This window comes from Lipotes vexillifer, unplaced genomic scaffold (assembly GCF_000442215.2).
Source record: "Lipotes vexillifer unplaced genomic scaffold, Lipotes_vexillifer_v1.1 scaffold70, whole genome shotgun sequence".
In the NCBI taxonomy this organism is placed as follows: Eukaryota; Metazoa; Chordata; class Mammalia; order Artiodactyla; family Lipotidae; genus Lipotes; species Lipotes vexillifer.
This window is the reverse complement of record NW_006789896.1, coordinates 1994254-2004861: the sequence shown is the minus strand read 5'-3', so window position 1 is coordinate 2004861 and position 10608 is coordinate 1994254.

Below are 10608 nucleotides of genomic sequence, written 5' to 3'. Positions count from 1 at the left end.
ATTGTTAATATGTTAGTAATTATATTAAATAAAGAAGGGCCAATTGCAGGGATCTGATTTCTAACCACTTGACTCTTTAGGACCCCAAGACCTCATCTCTTGAGGCTGTATGCCTCTAAAACTCAAGCCTCGGGACTTCCCTGGTGGCACAGTGGTTAAGAATCCGCCTGCCAATGCAGGGGACACGGGTTCGATCCCTGGTCCAGAAAGATCCCACATGCCACGGAGCAACTAAGCCCATGCGCCTCAACTACTGAACCTGCACTCTAGAGCCCATGAGCCACAACTACTGAAGCCCGCGCCCCTAGAGCCCGTGCTCCTCAACAAGAGAAGCCACCACTTGCCGCAGCTAGAGAAAGCCCGCGCACAGCAACGAACACCCAATGCGGCCAAAAATAAATTAATATAAAAAAAAAAACTCAAGCCTCTTGATTACTAAGACCTGTACCTCCTACTCTCAGTATAGCAGTTTGACCAGCCTGCAGGCTTACTGCTCTTTACTTCCAGCACTTTGTTTCTGGACCCTGGGGACTTTACTTTTATATATATATATATATATTTATATATTTATATATATATATTTATATATATATATATATATATATAAAAGTTTGTAGGAGAGGGTATTTTAGGTTACCTTTTCCTCCATTATGCAAAAACAAAAAATCTTACCTACCCAGTGTTTTTCTTTTAATTTATGTCTCACCAAGCAAGCACAGTAGTCATTTGCATTTTAAAGTATTTTATTGCTAATTGCTGTAGGGAACTAGGCAGTGCCTAGCAAAAGTAATGAAGATGAAGAATGTATTAGGACAGCAGTGACAAATTACCATACAAACTGAGAGGTTTAAAACAACAGAAATTTTTCCTCTCTCAGCTCTGGAGATTAGAAGTCTGAAATCAAGATAGCAGCAGGGCCACGCTCCCTCTGAGGACTTGAGAGAAGGCTCCCCCTTTCCCTCTTCTTAGTTTCTAGTGGTTGCCAAAAATCATTTGTGTTCTTTGGTTTGCAGCTGCGTAATTCCAATCTGTTTCCATCATCACATGGCCAGAATCTTCCCTCAGTGTGTGTGTTCTCTGTGTCTCTGTATTCAAATCTCCTTCTTCTTTCTCTTATAAAGATACCAGACACCGGATCAGGACCCACCCTAATCCAGTATGACCTCATCTTAACTTGGATAAAATCTTCAAAAACCTTATTTCCAAATAAAATCATATTCACAAATAACAAGGGTCAAAGATTTAAACATGTTTTGGGGTGGGGGGGACACAATTCAACCCACACCAGAGACTGTCTCTAAATTTAAGAAGCTGTACAGAGTTCTAATAATTTCTATCCATATTCTGCAGGTCTGGGTTTCTGGAAGTCCCTTGGGCCTCCTGTTTGCTTCATTTCTCTGTGAGTAGTGCTTTTTAAATGACCCTAGCACTCTGAACTTACAACTCCTATAAAGCCCTCTCTACAAAAAATTTCTCTTTCCAGGTAACAGGCTTGATGGTGTAGTTAGAATAAACTCCTATCCTCCTTGAGGACAGGGATCAAATCTTTATAGTTCCCTAACACCAGAATAGGGACTGATACCAATAAACTAGAAACCATTCAAGTTACCCTCGTTTCAGCTGTGTTATCTGTTTTTCATGGGACCTCCTGATTAGGTGATTACCTTTTAACTGAGCTCCTCTGCCATGTAAGAAAGATCTCCTTATGACTTTTCCTCACACCCCACATCCTTGTTTTCCTCCGAGACTACTTGATTGACTTCTGAGAGCAGAACCACTTTACAAAATATGCATTAGTGAAATTGCATTCAGGTCATCATGCTTTACATTTTTGCTTGGTGTAGTATTTCCAAAGGAAACCACAACTTCTTTAAAAGAAGTTATATGATTACGACTTCATGAATGCAAATCAGTCTTCCCCCAACATCCTTTTCTCAATTGGTGGTTATCTATCCTCAGTGGTACCTTTGCTATTGTGCTTTTTTTTTTTTTTTGAGAGTCATCAGGGCTTATTTTATTTCATTTTATTTTTTTGGCCGCGCATGCTGGATCTTAGTTCCCCGACCAGAGATTGAACCCGCGTCCCCTGCACTGGAAGCATGGAGTCTTAACCACTGGACTGCCAGGGAAGTCCCTGTGCTCTTTTGTAAGGAGAAAATTTCTACCTTATTTATTCCTTCCAGGTTCTACCTCCATTTTGTTGTGTCCTTTGTATTTTCTTATAAAAATTTGAAATATTCTAAAAGTAAAAATCAAGTAAAACTAACTCCTATATACCTATCCTACAGCTTAAGAAATAACACATTGCCAAATATAGCTTAAACACACTATAAATTCTTCCTTAATGACATTCTTCCTCTCTTCCCCTCCTCCACTACAAGTAAATGCCACTAGTTATCTCCACAACTAAGTACTACCTAGAAACTGATATTTATGATCCCCATGTTCAATTTTATACTTTTAATAAATTATATTGTGTTCTACAACATATTTTTAAACTTTAATTTGGTATTATACCTGTTAGAGATTACTCTGCAATCTTTTTTTTTTTGCTCAAACTATGACTGTGAGGTTCATCATACTGATACATATTTCACTTCATTATTTTAATACCTTCTTCACTTTTTCATTCTGAGAGTATGCAACCATTCCTATACTCATTCGTCTACTGATGGACATTAAGTTAGTTTCCATGTATTTGCAATTATAAACAATGCTGTTTGAATAACCCATAAATGGATCACAACTAGTAGTTTTTTCCCTTTCTTTGAACAGCCTTATTGAGATATAATTCACATACCAGAAAATTTGCCTTTTGAACTGCACAGTTCAGTAGTTTTTTAGAATACTCACAACCTATGCAGCCATCACAAGTATCTAATTCCAAATATTTTCATCATGCCCCCCAAAACCCCATGTCTACTCCAAAAAAAAAAAAAACCCATACCCACTCCCCGTTCTCCCCTGTAGCAGTGTCTGGCAACCACTAATTTACATTCTGTCTCTATGGATTGCCTATTCTGGATATTTTATGTAACCAGACTCTTACAGTATGTGGCCTTTTGTGACTGGCTTCTTTCACTAAGCATACGTCTTCAAGGTCCATCCATGTTGTAGCATGTACATTAGTCTGATTGTAGTGATGATTTAATGGGTGTATCCATATGCCAAAACATATCAAACTATGATTTAATTATATGTAATTTGCTGTAGTTAATTATAACACAATAAAGCTGTCCAAAAAATAGGCAAAAGATTTTAATAATGCTCCACCAAAGAAGATATACATATAGAAAATAAATACATGAAAGATGCTCTACATCATTGGTCCTCAGAGAAATGCAATTAAAACTACAATGAGGGAATTCCCTTGTGGTCCAGTGGTTAAGAATCCGCCTTCCAATGCAGGGGATGTGGGTTGGATCCCTGGTTGGGGAACTAAGATCCCACATGCCAGGGGGCAACTAAGCCTGTGTGCTGCAACTAGGGAAGCCCTTGTGCCACTACAGAGACCCAGCAGAGACAAAATTTAAAAAAAATTTTTTTTTTAAACTACAGTGAAACATCAATATACACTGATAGAATGGAAGAGTTCAATTTAAACCACTAACATCATCAAGAGCTGATGTGAATATAGAATAACTAGAACTGTCATGTGCTGTGGATAGGAAAACAAATGGAATAGCCACTTTGGAAAAACGTTTGGCAGTATTTTAGAATGTTAAACATACACTTATCATATGACCTAGTAGTTTCATTCCTAGGTAGTCACCCAGCAAAAATAAAGATCTACGACCTGTAGGCAAATGGTTAGAGCAGCTATATTGCTAACAGCCAAAGCATGGAAACAACCCAAATGTCCATTAACTGGCTAATGGATAAACAGATTATGGTACAAATGTATAATGGAGTACTACTCACACATAAGAAGGAATAAACTACTGATACATGCAACAACGTGGATGAATCTTAAATGCATTATGCTAAGTCAAAGAAGCCACACATAAAAGGCATACAGAATTCCATTAACATGATGTTCTCAAAATGCAAACCTATAGTGGCAGATATCAGATCAGCAATTGCTAGAGGATAGGTATGGGGTCTGAGAATTGATAAAGGAGCATGACAGAACTTTATAAACTTACAGAAATACTCTATATCTTGATTATGGTGGTAGTTTACAACTGTTTACACTTATCAAAACTCTAAGAACTATATTCCTAAAAAGAGTGAATTTTACCATATGTAAATTAAGCTTCAATAAAACCGACTTTTTTAAAAAAGCAGCAGCCAGGAAAAAAAAAAAAAAGACATTACATACAGGAGAACAAAGATAAGAATGACTCCAAATATCTAACTAAAAACCTCCTCTCTCCCTGCATCAACAGATTTTGACTTACCGGGAGCTGGAAGGGAAGGTGAGGGCTGGGTTTGGTGGTCTTGGAGCCATGCAGTTTCCAAAACAGAAAAGTCTCCAAGATTCAGATCTCCAGACCCTCTGAGTCACCGACCCCTCTGATAGTTCTGGACCCTTTGCCAGAGAAGTGCACATGTACACAAAGTTTTGTACTCAAGTTCCTCTCTCCTCCACTTCTCTACCCTCCAGTTCATCCCTGGATCTCTGCTCCCTGGGCTGAGGGTTTAGACTCATTAAAGGCAGTCCATTCACTCACATCAATTCTGTGACCCACAGTTCGTTGTCACAGCATCTTAGCTCTGGAAGGTTCTCAGAAATCAACTTGGTTTACCCCTTCATCTTAAGGAGAAGTTTATGTTCTAGACAGGAAAAAAATTGCCTGAGGTCACATTGGGAATTAGTATTTTTTTGGCACAAAACGTGGTTCCTTTAAGATTAATTTTGCAGGTACATTCTCGCACATTTTCTTTTGGGTGCACACAAATGCCCTCATGTGCTTCTCCCATGTGTTCTGTTTCTTTGTCTGTATTTTCCTACTCATCTCCTACGTTCCCCTGTCCAAAACTGATTGTCATTTTGGGTCCAGTTCTCAGGCCCCTCCTTTCTATGGTCACATGCCACTACTCCCACTGTTCTCAAAAAACTTAACCTTAAGCCCCAAGTGAGGGTGAGGTCAGAGCTGACTCTAAAGAGGAATGGAGTAGTGGGGATTGATGCTTTGAAAGATGTGGAAGAAGAGACAAGATTCCAAACATCTAGGCAAGGAACTGGATGTGACAGAGGTAAGGAAGAAAGGGCCAAGTTGGCCATAATACAAGACATGAGTCACACCTTTAAAGGAATATATATTAACTAAAAACATTTTCAAGTTAACACTAACAGGGATGCCCTGGTGGCACAGTGGTTGAGAGTCCGCCTGCCGATGCAGGGGACATGGGTTCGTGCCCCGGTCCAGGAAGATCCCACATGCTGCGGAGCGGCTGGGCCCGTGAGCCATGGCCGCTGAGCCTCAGCATCCGGAGCCTGTGCTCCGCAACGGGAGAGGCCACAACAGTGAGAGGCCTGCGTATCGCAAAAAAAACAAAACGAACAAAAAAAAAACACTAACAGAATTCAGTACCAACAAGCCATACCATAAGCAAAGGAAGTATTTCATACTGATGAAAACTTGAATCTACAAGAAGAAATAAAGTGCCAGAAATGGTAAGTTATAGGCAAATAGAATTTACTCTCATTTTTTACATTTCATTAAAACCTCCTCACAAGTGCCAGGTTTAGATGGATGCATTGGTGTTTTCTATCAAATATTTAACAAAAAAATACCAATTCTATACAAAATCTTTCAAGAAAGAGAGAAGAATACAACACATCTCAGATCATTTAAAGAAGTCAGGCATTGTCCTAATTCTAAAACCAGACAATCACAAGAAAGCAAAACCAAGACCAATCCCCCTTATGAACACTCTAAATCTTAATATCACAATAAAAGATAAGAAAACAGGGACTTCCCTGGTGGTCCAGTGGTTAAGACGCTGCACTTCCACTGAAGGGGGCATGGGTTTGAACTAAGATCCCACATGCCCCATGGCCAAAAATAAAATAAAATAAAAAATAAAACACATGAAAAAAATCTGGATACACTATGTTCAAGGATGGAAAGACTGAATATGGTAAAGATAACAACTCTTCCCAAATTAACGTGTATATTCAAAACAATTCCTATTGAAACCCCAAAGATTTCTCATGGTATTTAATAAACTGATCATAAAAGTTAGTATGAAGGGGACTTCGCTGGTGGTGCAGTGGTTAAGAATCTGCCTGCCCATGCAGGCGACACAAGTTCAAGCCCTGCTCCAGGAAGATCCCACATGCCGCAGAGCAACTGAGCCCATGCACCACAACTACTGAGCCTTCTCTCTAGAGCTCCCGAGCCACAACTACTGAGCCCACGTGCCACAACTACTGAAGCCCACGTGCCTAGAGCCCGTGCTCTGCAACAAGAGAAGCGACTGTAACGAGAAACCCGTGCACCACAACAAAGAGTAGCCCCCGCTCACTGCAACTAGAGAAAGCCCGCGCGCAGCAATGAAGACCCAATGAGACCAAAAATACATAAACAAGGCTTCCCTAGTGGTGCAGTGGTTGAGAGTCCGCCTGCCGACGCAGGGGACACGGGTTCGTGCCCCAGTCCGGGAAGATCCCACATGCCGCGGAGCGGCTGGGCCCGTGAGCCATGGCCGCTGAGCCTGCACGTCCGGAGCCTGTGCTCCGCAACGGGAGAGGCCACAACAGTGAGAGGCCCGCGTACAGCAAAAATAAATAAATAAATAAATAAATTTAAATTTAAAAAAATAGTATGAAGGATCCAAGGGCCAAGAATAAATAAGGCAAAGAACAACTTGGTATAGGGAGTAAGGGAAGCAGTTAACCTATTGGATATTGTCTTATTTTAGCACTAAAGTACTTAATACACTGCTATATGTGCAGAGCTAGACACATGCGATAGACTAGAAAAGGTCAAAAACAAAACACATATATACTGAAGCTATATGGGAACATGACATTATCCAACTGGTGAGGAAAGGATGTCATATTTCAGGGGTTGGCAAAGTTTTTCTGTTAAGGGCTAAACAGTAATACATTAAGCTTTGAAGCCCATATAGTAAGTCTCTGTCACAACTACTCAACTCTGACGTTGTAGCACAAAAACAGCCAGACAACAAGTAAACAAATGGATATGCCTGTGTTCCAACAGAATTTTATTTACAAAAACAGATAGATGGTGAGCCAGATTTGGCCCATGAGCCAAGGTTTTCTCAACAGCAACGGAACAATTAAAGAGTTCTAGTAAAAGCTATTTATCACATCACACACAAACTAAGTTTCAGGTGAACTAACGTTCTACTGTGAAAAAAATAACGCTTGACAATATAAATTATATTCAGGACACGTTATTTTTTCACAATAAAAATTATTTTAGGGCTTCCCTGGTGGCGCAGTGGTTGAGGGTCCGCCTGCTGATGCAGGGGACGCGGGTTTGTGCCCAGGTCCGGGAGGATCCCACGTGCCACGGAGCAGCTGGGCCCGTGCGCCATGGCCGCTGAGCCTGCGCGTCTGGAGCCTGTGCTCCACAGCAGGAGGGGCCACAGTGGTGAGAGGCCCGCGTACCGCAAAAAAAAAAAATTATTTTAATATAAAACATCCAAAAAATTAAGCCACATAAATTATTTTAACTCCCTGTTCATCAAGAGGTTTATATGTATAACTGATTCACTTTGCTATACACCTGAAACTAAATCAACTACACTCCAATAAAAAATTTGTAAAAATTGAATATCAAATTGAACTCTGAAATAAATAAAATTTTCCTACGTTTTATGTTAACTCAAAAAGATATAAAATCTTACCAATTTTCTTCCTGTATGCCTGTGTGCCCATACCCTCTTCTGTGAATGACCTTCCTATAACTTTAGAAAGCATTTCAGCGTCTTCTCTAAAATTCTTAACTCAGTGCTCATTTTGAAGCTATGCTACTAATATATCTGAGTAGGATCCTATGGGGCCTTCCCAGCACAGATTCTCCCCTCCCCCAAGTCCTCCACCTGCCTCTAGTTTGTAGAAAAGCTTTAGCCTCCTAGGCCTTCCCGAAGTCCCAAAGAACAAAATTTAATCAGAAGTGAGAAAATACAAAAACAAAGGAAAACAATCAAGCAAGACAAAATAATAATAGTTCAGTCATAAAACAAAGTCAAGGACCTTTAGTTCTTCCTTAAGGGCTATAGATAATGTTCTGAGCCATATCCTTCGCGCTCTTTTGCAGATGCTGAAACCTACACCAGGTGGAAGAAGTTAACTGCATGCTGACCCAGACCAGTTGGAAGCAGAAGATTTAACGATATCGACTCCCGATTACCTCACCAACAACCAATTAGAAGAATGTCCATGAGCTGATCATACACCTCCTGTCTTTCAAAACCTTCCCCTGAAAGCCATCAGCGAATTGGGGCCTTTTGAGCATTACCTACCTTGACTGCTTGTTTGGTGCGTGCAATAAATGCTGCACTTTGCTTCACCTCAACCCAGTGTCAGTAGATTGGCTTTACTGTGCACGGTGGAGCAAATACAAGTTTGGTTTGGCAACACTAATACAACTGCTTCAACCTTCTCAATCCCCACTTCCTTGAGAACTACAAATCTTAAAAGAACTCAAATTAAATGACGGCCATTTTTTACAAGTAAGACACTTACCTGCTTTGGCTGTTTAACTACGTCTACTTTTTAAAAAAATAGAAATAAACCGCTAGAACTGGACTGAGGTCCTTCGGATATCCATACTTCAAAGTGGACTTTAAAACTCCCTGAAATTGGTATAAAATTTCTATGCGTCATATTCGAGTCAACAACTGGGACAAGAGCTTACATGTCTGCAGCGCTTTATACCGCGCTTCAAGTTGCTCAGGAGTCTTTTCCACACTGTCAAGGGCAGGTAGAAAGTTTCTGACAGTGTTGGTGATGGAGAGCCGGATATAATTACGAAGAGGTCGGGGGGAGTCGAGTACGCCTGGGGGAGGTGTAAGCACGGCAGGGTCGGAGGATTGCTACTGGGGAGGGAAGGTACTGAGAGACACCGCGAAAGAAGAGGAAAAGGGAGGGTCAGGAGGAGCCTCCCTCCAGGAGCGACAAAAGAGGGGCGGGCGCGTTGTCTCTGAGACGCGAGAAAAACGACGTGAGAGAAGAACCTAGAGGCTGCGAGGAAGCGAACAGAGGGGATGCCTCAGGGAGGGAAGCAGCCTGGCTGAAGCCCCCATCTCGAGGCGGCTTGTTTGACTCAGCGTCCCTGCACCTCGGCCGCCCTTATCGTCCTTCTCCCCTCAAGGTCACTCACCACCGAGTTTGTCGGCTCCAGCAAGACGCCCAGCTCCATTCCTCACCTCACAAACTCCCCGCGCCACAAATTCAAATATGAGTTCCAGAGTCCCGCAGCCCGGAACTTCTCCCAGAGTGAAGGACGGATGGACCAATCGAAGCCCGGCTGGCTATAACTATACAAGGAGGTGGGCGGGGCGAAGGGATGGGGTGGGACCAAACAGCGTTACCACGACGACGGCTTCGGGTGGGCGGGCTGTGGTGACAATGGGCAGAGGGCGAGACTCGGCGGGAAAAGCGGTCCGGTTAGGTAGTCCAGGTGGTTTGGGGCTGAGGCGGTCTCCTCAAGAGTAACCGCGAGCCTGTGCTACGGTCACGCCACCGCCCTCCGTTTCCTTTAGTCTTCTCTCTCACCAAACGATTTTCCTGTCCAGTTATAAAGTGCAAGTTGTTTCCCCAAGGTAAGCGTGTAGTACCACCACCCCTTGTTGGGTAAGGGGTAACGGAAACTTGAGTCCACTTTGTCACCCGGGGAGCGGGTACTAAAAGCAGAAAAAGGTGAAAATTTGGATTTCTAAACATTTAGTAATTTCTTACCGTGTGAATTTTTACTGTATCGTGCACATTTAGTAGTCTTTAAATATTGGATGCAACTTGAGTTACAATTAAATTTACCATTCTAGTTCTTTCTGACCCCCAAATTCCATCCGACCGGTTAACGAACAAAGACCTGATTTTTTTAATTTTCTGTAACAGTCTCAAAGATTCTCTACCTTAAGTTCTTAATCTCACCTAAATCTGAAGGCGGATGGTAAAATGGGCAGGTGCTTTGAGTCCAAACCCTTAGAAGAATCAAACTAACTCAGCTGAGACTCCTCCTTTCTTAGATCATCACTTGAATCTAAAATAATTGAAACCAGGTGCCGAACATGGTTCAATGTGTATCTCATTCAATGCTGATGGTCTCACAGAGGTCTCATTTATGAAAGAAAGTAAACATTGTTGAAATGATGGGGGAGAAATAAGGCTTTCTACAGACAAGTAGTTCTTAGGAAAAAAAAACCTTACAGCTTTGAAACACATCTTGTAACAAATCACAAAGTTGTTGTTAAATTCTTGTCTCCAAAATCTAAAAGAAAACTTCAGCAGAACTTACTGGCTTATCAAGTAGAATTTCTTCCTCTAGACTTAAAGCAGAGAAGCATTTATGAAAGCTTAGATCTATATGTGTTTAGATACCTGCCAATCCTTTTCTTAAAATCCCATCTTCAAAACCCCCTGCTAATGAACCAGCCAGCTGCATCTTCACCTGGAGAGTCAACTGG